Raw genomic sequence first — 7,599 nt, 5'->3', positions numbered from 1 at the left:
TGGACTCTGACCACAATCTATTGGTTATGACCTGTAGATTAAAACTGAAGAAACTGCAAAAAGGTGGGAATTTAAGGAGATGCGACCTGGATAAACTGAAAGAACCAGAGGTTGTACAGAGTTTCAGGGAGAGCATAAGGGAACAATTGACAGGAATGGGGGAAAGAAATACAGTAGAAGAAGAATGGGTAGCTCTGAGGGATGAAATAGTGAAGGCAGCAGAGGATCAAGTAGGTAAAAAGATGACGGCTAGTAGAAATCCTTGGGTAACAGAAGATATATTGGATTTAATTGATGAAGGGAGAAAATATAAAAATGCAGTAAGTGAAGCAGGCAAAAAGGAATACAAATGTCTCAAAACTGAGATTGACAGGAAGTGCAAAATGGCTAAGCAGGGATGGCTAGAGAACAAATGTAAGGATGTAGAGACATATCTCACTAGGGGTAAGATAGATATTGCCTACAGGAAAATTAAAGAGACCTTTGGAGAAAAGAGAACCACTTGTATGAATATCAAGAGCTCAGATGGAAAACCAGTTCTAAGCAAAGAAGGGAAAACAGAAAGGTGGAAGGAATATATAGAGGGTTTATACAAGGGTGATGTACTTGAGGGCAATATTATGGAAATGGAAGAGGACACAGAGGAAGATGAAATGAGAGATATGATACTGCATGAAGAGTTTGACAGAGCACTGAAAGATCTAAGTCGAAACATGCCGCAGGAGCGGACAACATTCCATTAGAACTACTGACAGCCTTGGGAGAGCCAGCCCTGACAAAACTCTACCGTCTAATGAGCAGGATGTATGAGACAGACAAAATACCCTCAGACTTCAAGAAGAACATAATAATTCCAATCCTAAAGAAAGCAGGTGTTGACAGATGTGAAAATTACCAAACTATCAGTTTAATAAGTCACAGCTGCAAAATACTAACATGAGTTCTTTACAGATGAATGGAAAAACTGGTAGAAGCTGACCTCGGGAAGATCAATTTGGATTCCATAGAAATGTTGGAACACGTGAGGCAACCCTGACTTATCTTAGAAGATAGATTAAGAAAAGGCAAACCTACGTTTCTAGCATTTGTAGAATTAGAGTAAGCTTTTGACAAAGTTGACTGGAATACTCTCTTCAAAATTCTGAAGGAGACAGGGGTAAAATACAGGGGAGTGAAAGGCTATTTACAATTTGTAAAGAAACCAGGTGGCAGTTAAACAAGTCAAGAGGCATGAAAGGGACGCAGTGGTTGGAAAGGGAGTGAGACAGGGTTGTAGCCTATCCCCGATGTTATTCAATCTGTATATTGAGCAAGCAGTAAAGGAAACAAAAGAAAAATTCAGAGTAGGAATTAAAATCCATGGAGAAGAAATAAAAACTTTGAGGTTCGCTGATGACATTGTAATTCTGTCACAGACAGCAAAGGACCTGGAAAACAGTTGAACGGAATGGACAGTGTCTTGAAAGGAGTAGATAAGGTGAAAATAAAAAAAAGCAAAATGAGGCTAATGGAATGTAGTTGAATTAAGTCAGGTGATGCAGAGGGAATTAGATTACAAAATGAGACACTTAAAGTAGTAAATGAATTTTGCTATTTGATGATTGAAGTAGAGAGGATGTAAAATGTAGATTGGCAATGGCAAGGAAAGTGTTTCAGAAGAAGAGAAATTTGTTAACATCGAGTATAGATTTAAGTGTCAGTATTTGTATGGAGTGTAGCCATGTATGGAAGTGAAACATGGACAATAAATAGTTTGGACAAGAAGAGAATAGAAGCTTTTGAAATGTGGTGTTACAGAAGAATGCTGAAGATTAGATGGGTAGATCACAAAACTAATGAGGAGGTATTGAATAGAATTGGGGAGAAGAGAAATTTGTGGCACAACTTGACTAGAAGAAGGGATCGGTTGGTAGGACATGTTCTGAGGCATCAAGGGATCACCAATTTAGTATTGGAGGGCAGCGTGGAGGGTAAAAATCGCAGAGGGAGACCAAGATATGAATACACTAAGCAGATTCAGAAGGATGTAGGTTGCAATAGGTACTGGTAGATGAAAAAGCTTGCACAGGATACAGTAGCATGGAGAGCTGCATCAAACCAGTCTCTGGACTGAAGAGCATAACAACAACTGAACCCACTATGTTGTCCTCGATGGTGAGTGTTCATCAGAGAGAAGGGTGCCATCAGGTGCACCTCAAGGAAGTGTGATAAGGCTACTGCTGTTCTCTATATACATAAATGATTTGGCAGACAGGGTGGGGAGCAATTTGCGATTGTTTGCTGATGATGCCGTGGTGCTCAGTAAGGTGTTGAAGTTGAGTGACTGTAGGAAGATGCAAGATAACTGAGACAAAATTTCCAGTTAATGTGGTGAGTAGCAGCTTGCCCTAAATGTGGAAAGACTTAAGTTAATGCGGATGAGTAGGAAGCTCAAACCTGTAATGTTTGGATACAATATTAATAGTATCCTGCTTGACACAGGCACAACACTGCAAAACAATATGAGATGGAACAAGCTGGTAGGGAAGGCAAATGGTCAACTTTGGTTTATTGGCAGAATTTTAGGAAAGAGTGGTTCACCTGTAAAGGAGACCGTAGGCTGCTGGTGCGACCTATGCTTGAGTACTGCTTGAATGTTTGGGATGTGTACCAGGTTGAATTGAAGTATTATATCGAAGCAATTCCAAGACAGGCTGCTAGATTTGTTACTGGTAGGTTCAAACAACACATAAGTGTTACGGAGATGCTTTGGGAACTCAAATGGGGATCCCTGGAGAGAAGGTGACGTTCTTCTCACCCTATTGAGAAAATTTAGAGAACCGGCATTTTACGCTGACTGCCATATGATTCCACTGTCACCACCGTACATTGCATGTAGGGACCACAAGGATAGGATACAAAAAATTAGGGCTCGTACGGAGACACATAGATAGTCATTTTTCCCTCACTCTGTTTGCGAGTGGAACAGGAAACGAGATAAGTACTCTCTGCCATGCACTGTAAGATCACTTGCGGAGTATCAATGTAGATGTAGACTGTAACACAGGGGAAATTTCGCAGTGATTATGAATTGTATAAAGTAAATGATGCTGGAGAAGTGATCTCCTTATCAACAAATGGATCAAAACGTTTGAGGAGACCAGCTCAACATTGGCCAAACTGAAACCTGGGTGACAAAGGTAATCAAGAAAAGGTGAATCTGTGGAGAGGGTAAATCAATCTGTTCGTGACGATCCTAACCTCTCCATTCATAAGTGTTCAAGTTCTTTAAATGTGCACTGAAATCTGCAAAAAGGCTTTAAACTACATCCTTACAAAATCCAATTGCTGCAAGAATTAAAGCCTCAGGATGCCAAACATAGGCTGCAGTTCCTTAATGATGTGACAAATTGCCCTTTCTTTGACATCATTTTGTTTTGTGACGAGGCTGATCTGAACTGTCATGTCAATGAGCAAAATTGCCACAAATGGAGTGCAACAAATCGTAAGCAGAAGCATGACAAATCCCTTCGTTCATCAAAAGTTACTGTATGGGCTTTGATGCCAGCTCAAGGAATAATTGACCTGTACTTTTTCGAGGAGAAGAGTGGTTGTGCAGTTACAGTGAATTCTGAATGTTATGTGATGATGTTAAATGATTTTTTGGTGCCTGAATTACAAAACTTTCCTGGTTATAAACAAAGAACATGATTTCAGCAAGATGGAGCCACAGCCCACATGTCCAATGCATCTATACTGCGAGTTTGTGAAATTTTCCCATAGCAGATTGATCTGCATGAGGGGTGATGTAAACTGGCGCCCTTGCAGTCCAGCTTTGAGCCCCATGAATTTTTTTTGTTATGAGGATATGACAAATCTAAAGTGTACCTCAATAATCTGACTTCTCTGTAGTAATTGAAAGAAAATACCCGTAGCAAAGTGGTAGCCATCTGATAGTCTACATGCCAAGCAGTCATACAAAATTTTGTTCATTGTTTAAATGAGTGCCGTAGGCATGCTGGGTTGCATTTGAATGAAGAAGTAAATTCCTGAACCGTATATTTCAATAATAAAGAAAGATCTTTGTAAATAGACTTTAGCCTCTATTTTATTTTTACACGTCAATTATAAACTTTCTTTTGAGATATCCTGTACAGGCATTTAAATACTTACATGTATAGTCTGACAAGGGTAGGTAGGTAGTTCACTGTGGTCTTACAGTATGCTCCATTTCAGTGTTTGTCTGCAGTAATTTATGGAATCCACAGAAAACCTAAACCAGGATGGCTAGGTTTTATTTATTTACTTCACGTTCTGTTGATCTCAAATAATGAGCATGTTACATGAGATTAGATGTTGAAGAATCAAACACAAAGATAGTTATAAAACAATCATGATTTACACTGCTGTTCTTTGTTTTTTAAAGAACTTAAAAACACTAGATAAGTGAAATGTACCATGTGCCTTCTTTAAATATTTATAAAAACAGACAGCAGTACTACACTCCTGGAAATGGAAAAAAGAACACATTGACACCGGTGTGTCAGACCCACCATACTTGCTCCGGACACTGCGAGAGGGCTGTACAAGCAATGATCACACGCACGGCACAGCGGACACACCAGGAACCGCGGTGTTGGCCGTCGAATGGCGCTAGCTGCGCAGCATTTGTGCACCGCCGCCGTCAGTGTCAGCCAGTTTGCCGTGGCATACGGAGCTCCATCGCAGTCTTTAACACTGGTAGCATGCCGCGACAGCGTGGACGTGAACCGTATGTGCAGTTGACGGACTTTGAGCGAGGGCGTATAGTGGGCATGCGGGAGGCCGGGTGGACGTACCGCCGAATTGCTCAACATGTGGGGCGTGAGGTCTCCACAGTACATCGATGTTGTCGCCAGTGGTCGGCGGAAGGTGCACGTGCCCGTCGACCTGGGACCGGACCGCAGCGACGCATGGATGCACGCCAAGACCGTAGGATCCTACGCGGTGCCGTAGGGGACCGCACCGCCACTTCCCAGCAAATTAGGGACACTGTTGCTCCTGGGGTATCGGCGAGGACCATTCGCAACCGTCTCCATGAAGCTGGGCTACGGTCCCGCACACCGTTAGGCCGTCTTCCGCTCACGCCCCAACATTGTGCAGCCCGCCTCCAGTGGTGTCGCGACAGGCATGAATGGAGGGACGAATGGAGACGTGTCATCTTCAGCGATGAGAGTCGCTTCTGCCTTGGTGCCAATGATGGTCGTATGCGTGTTTGGCGCCGTGCAGGTGAGCGCCACAATCAGGACTGCATACGACCGAGGCACACAGGGCCAACACCCGGCATCATCGTGTGGGGAGCGATCTCCTACACTGGCCGTACACCACTGGTGATCGTCGAGGGGACACTGAATAGTGCACGGTACATCCAAACCGTCATCGAACCCATCGTTCTACCATTCCTAGACCGGCAAGGGAACTTGCTGTTCCAACAGGACAATGCACGTCCGCATGTATCCCGTGCCACCCAACGTGCTTAGAAGGTGTAAGTCAACTACCCTGGCCAGCAAGATCTCCGGATCTGTCCTCCATTGAGCATGTTTGGGACTGGATGAAGCGTCGTCTCATGTGGTCTGCACGTCCAGCACGAACGCTGGTCCAACTGTGGCGCCAGGTGGAAATGGCATGGCAAGCCGTTCCACAGGACTACATCCAGCATCTCTACGATCGTCTCCTTGGGAGAATAGCAGCCTGCATTGCTGCGAAAGGTGGATATACACTGTACTAGTGCCGACATTGTGCATGCTCTGTTGCCTGTGTCTATGTGCCTGTGGTTCTGTCAGTGTGATCATGTGATGTATCTGACCCCAGGAATGTGTCAATAAAGTTTCCCCTTCCTGGGACAATGAATTCACGGTGTTCTTATTTCAATTTCCAGGAGTGTACATTTTTATATTTTATAGTTTGGAAAAAGCAAAAATACATATCCACAAGCAGTTATCTGAAGAACATGTACAGAAGATTTTAGAAGATAAGTGTTCAGAATAGTTCATCACAAAAATAAAAGTGTTGCACCTTTATAAAATACAGCCATCTGATAAGAAATAGAGTAAACCATCTACTACAACTGAATAATTTATCATAGGCAATTATTCAGTTTCTTCTAAATACAAGTCCCCTTTTAATGCATAAAATTCTCCTATTTCTTTAGTTTAGTTTTAAATAGAGATTCATTTTCTTTTTAACATCTTATCTGTTCTGGGAGATAGTTAAAAATTTTGGTGCCAGACCATTTGGCACACAGTTTTAATCTGCCAGGATGTTTCATATCAGCACACACTCTGCTGTGGAGTGGAGATCTCATTAGGCACCTATTTGGATCACTGTCAGGTTCTTAAGTTGATAATGCTTACTTTCTCTCTTGTCTCACAGCTATGATGATTTCTATTACAGTCATATGAGGTAGGGTTCATGATTAGCAAACGCATAAGTGAATATAGGTATTGGGATGCAGTCCAGGGTATTGCTACACTGTGCCAATACATGTAGGTACTTTTGGTTGATAATAATAGCAAAATTAAAATGGATTGTGCAGTTAATAATCCAAAACTAGGAGCAAATTAATTTTCATTAAGCTGTGCCAACCTCTCGAGGGTTTACAGGAAAATTTTCTACTCTGATTCAGAAGTCTGTAACAGGTTGCTTGTAGGCATTAGGCAGGAATTTGAAAATCCTAAAATATTCAAAAACAAACTAAAAGAATATCTCTAGCCAAATTATCACAATGTCTGCTTGTGTCTGTGTATGTGCAGATGGATATGTGTGTGTGTGCGAGTGTACACCGGTCCTTTTTCCCCCCTAAGGTAAGTCTTTCTGCTCCTGGGAATGGAATGACTCCTTACCCTCTCCCTTAAAACCCACATCCTTTCGTCTTTCCCTCTCCTTCCCTCTTTCCTGATGAAGCAACCGTTTGTTGCGAAAGCTTGAATTTTGAGTGTATGCTTGTGTTTGTTTGTGTGTCTATCGACCTGCCAGCACTTTTGTTTGGTAAGTCGCATCATCTTTGTTTTTAGATATAATATTTTTATTATTAATATTTGCTTTATAAATAATTTAGGAGTAAAGGAGACCACTCGCTAAATATCAGATGTGTTGAGTCGTGAACAGGCACTCACAGAAGAGAAAGAAAACTTGCTAGCTTTTGGTAAAAATCCTTCATCAAGCTGGAGTACAAGTACACACACACCCTCTGTGTCCTTACATTGTTCTGGCTGGACGCACAATGCCCATTGGGCCTGTCAATGACTCGCTGCTTCTGCTGGTCGGTGTGTAGTCCCCCTTACTCCTAAAGTATATATGTTCTGCCAGAGCTTTCCTTATTATATTAATATTTGTATTAGATCTTGACTGTACCAATGTATAGACTGCTGGTTGTGATCTGTGTAAAAGTTAGATAAATACTTGGTTTGAAGTATTTGATAAAAACAGTAGCTGAGTGGAACAGGAGAAAGAGCAGCTGCTTTTTTTTTTGTGAAGTAAAATTATGAGACAGAGTGGCTGGCCAGTACTTATCTTCAGAAGGAACATCAGTACTGCCAATAGACACATATAAAAATGCGTACACTATCCTAGCTTTCAGAA

This window comes from Schistocerca cancellata, chromosome 3, assembly GCF_023864275.1.
Source record: "Schistocerca cancellata isolate TAMUIC-IGC-003103 chromosome 3, iqSchCanc2.1, whole genome shotgun sequence".
NCBI lineage: Eukaryota > Metazoa > Arthropoda > Insecta > Orthoptera > Acrididae > Schistocerca > Schistocerca cancellata.
Note: the sequence above shows the minus strand (reverse complement) of the source record.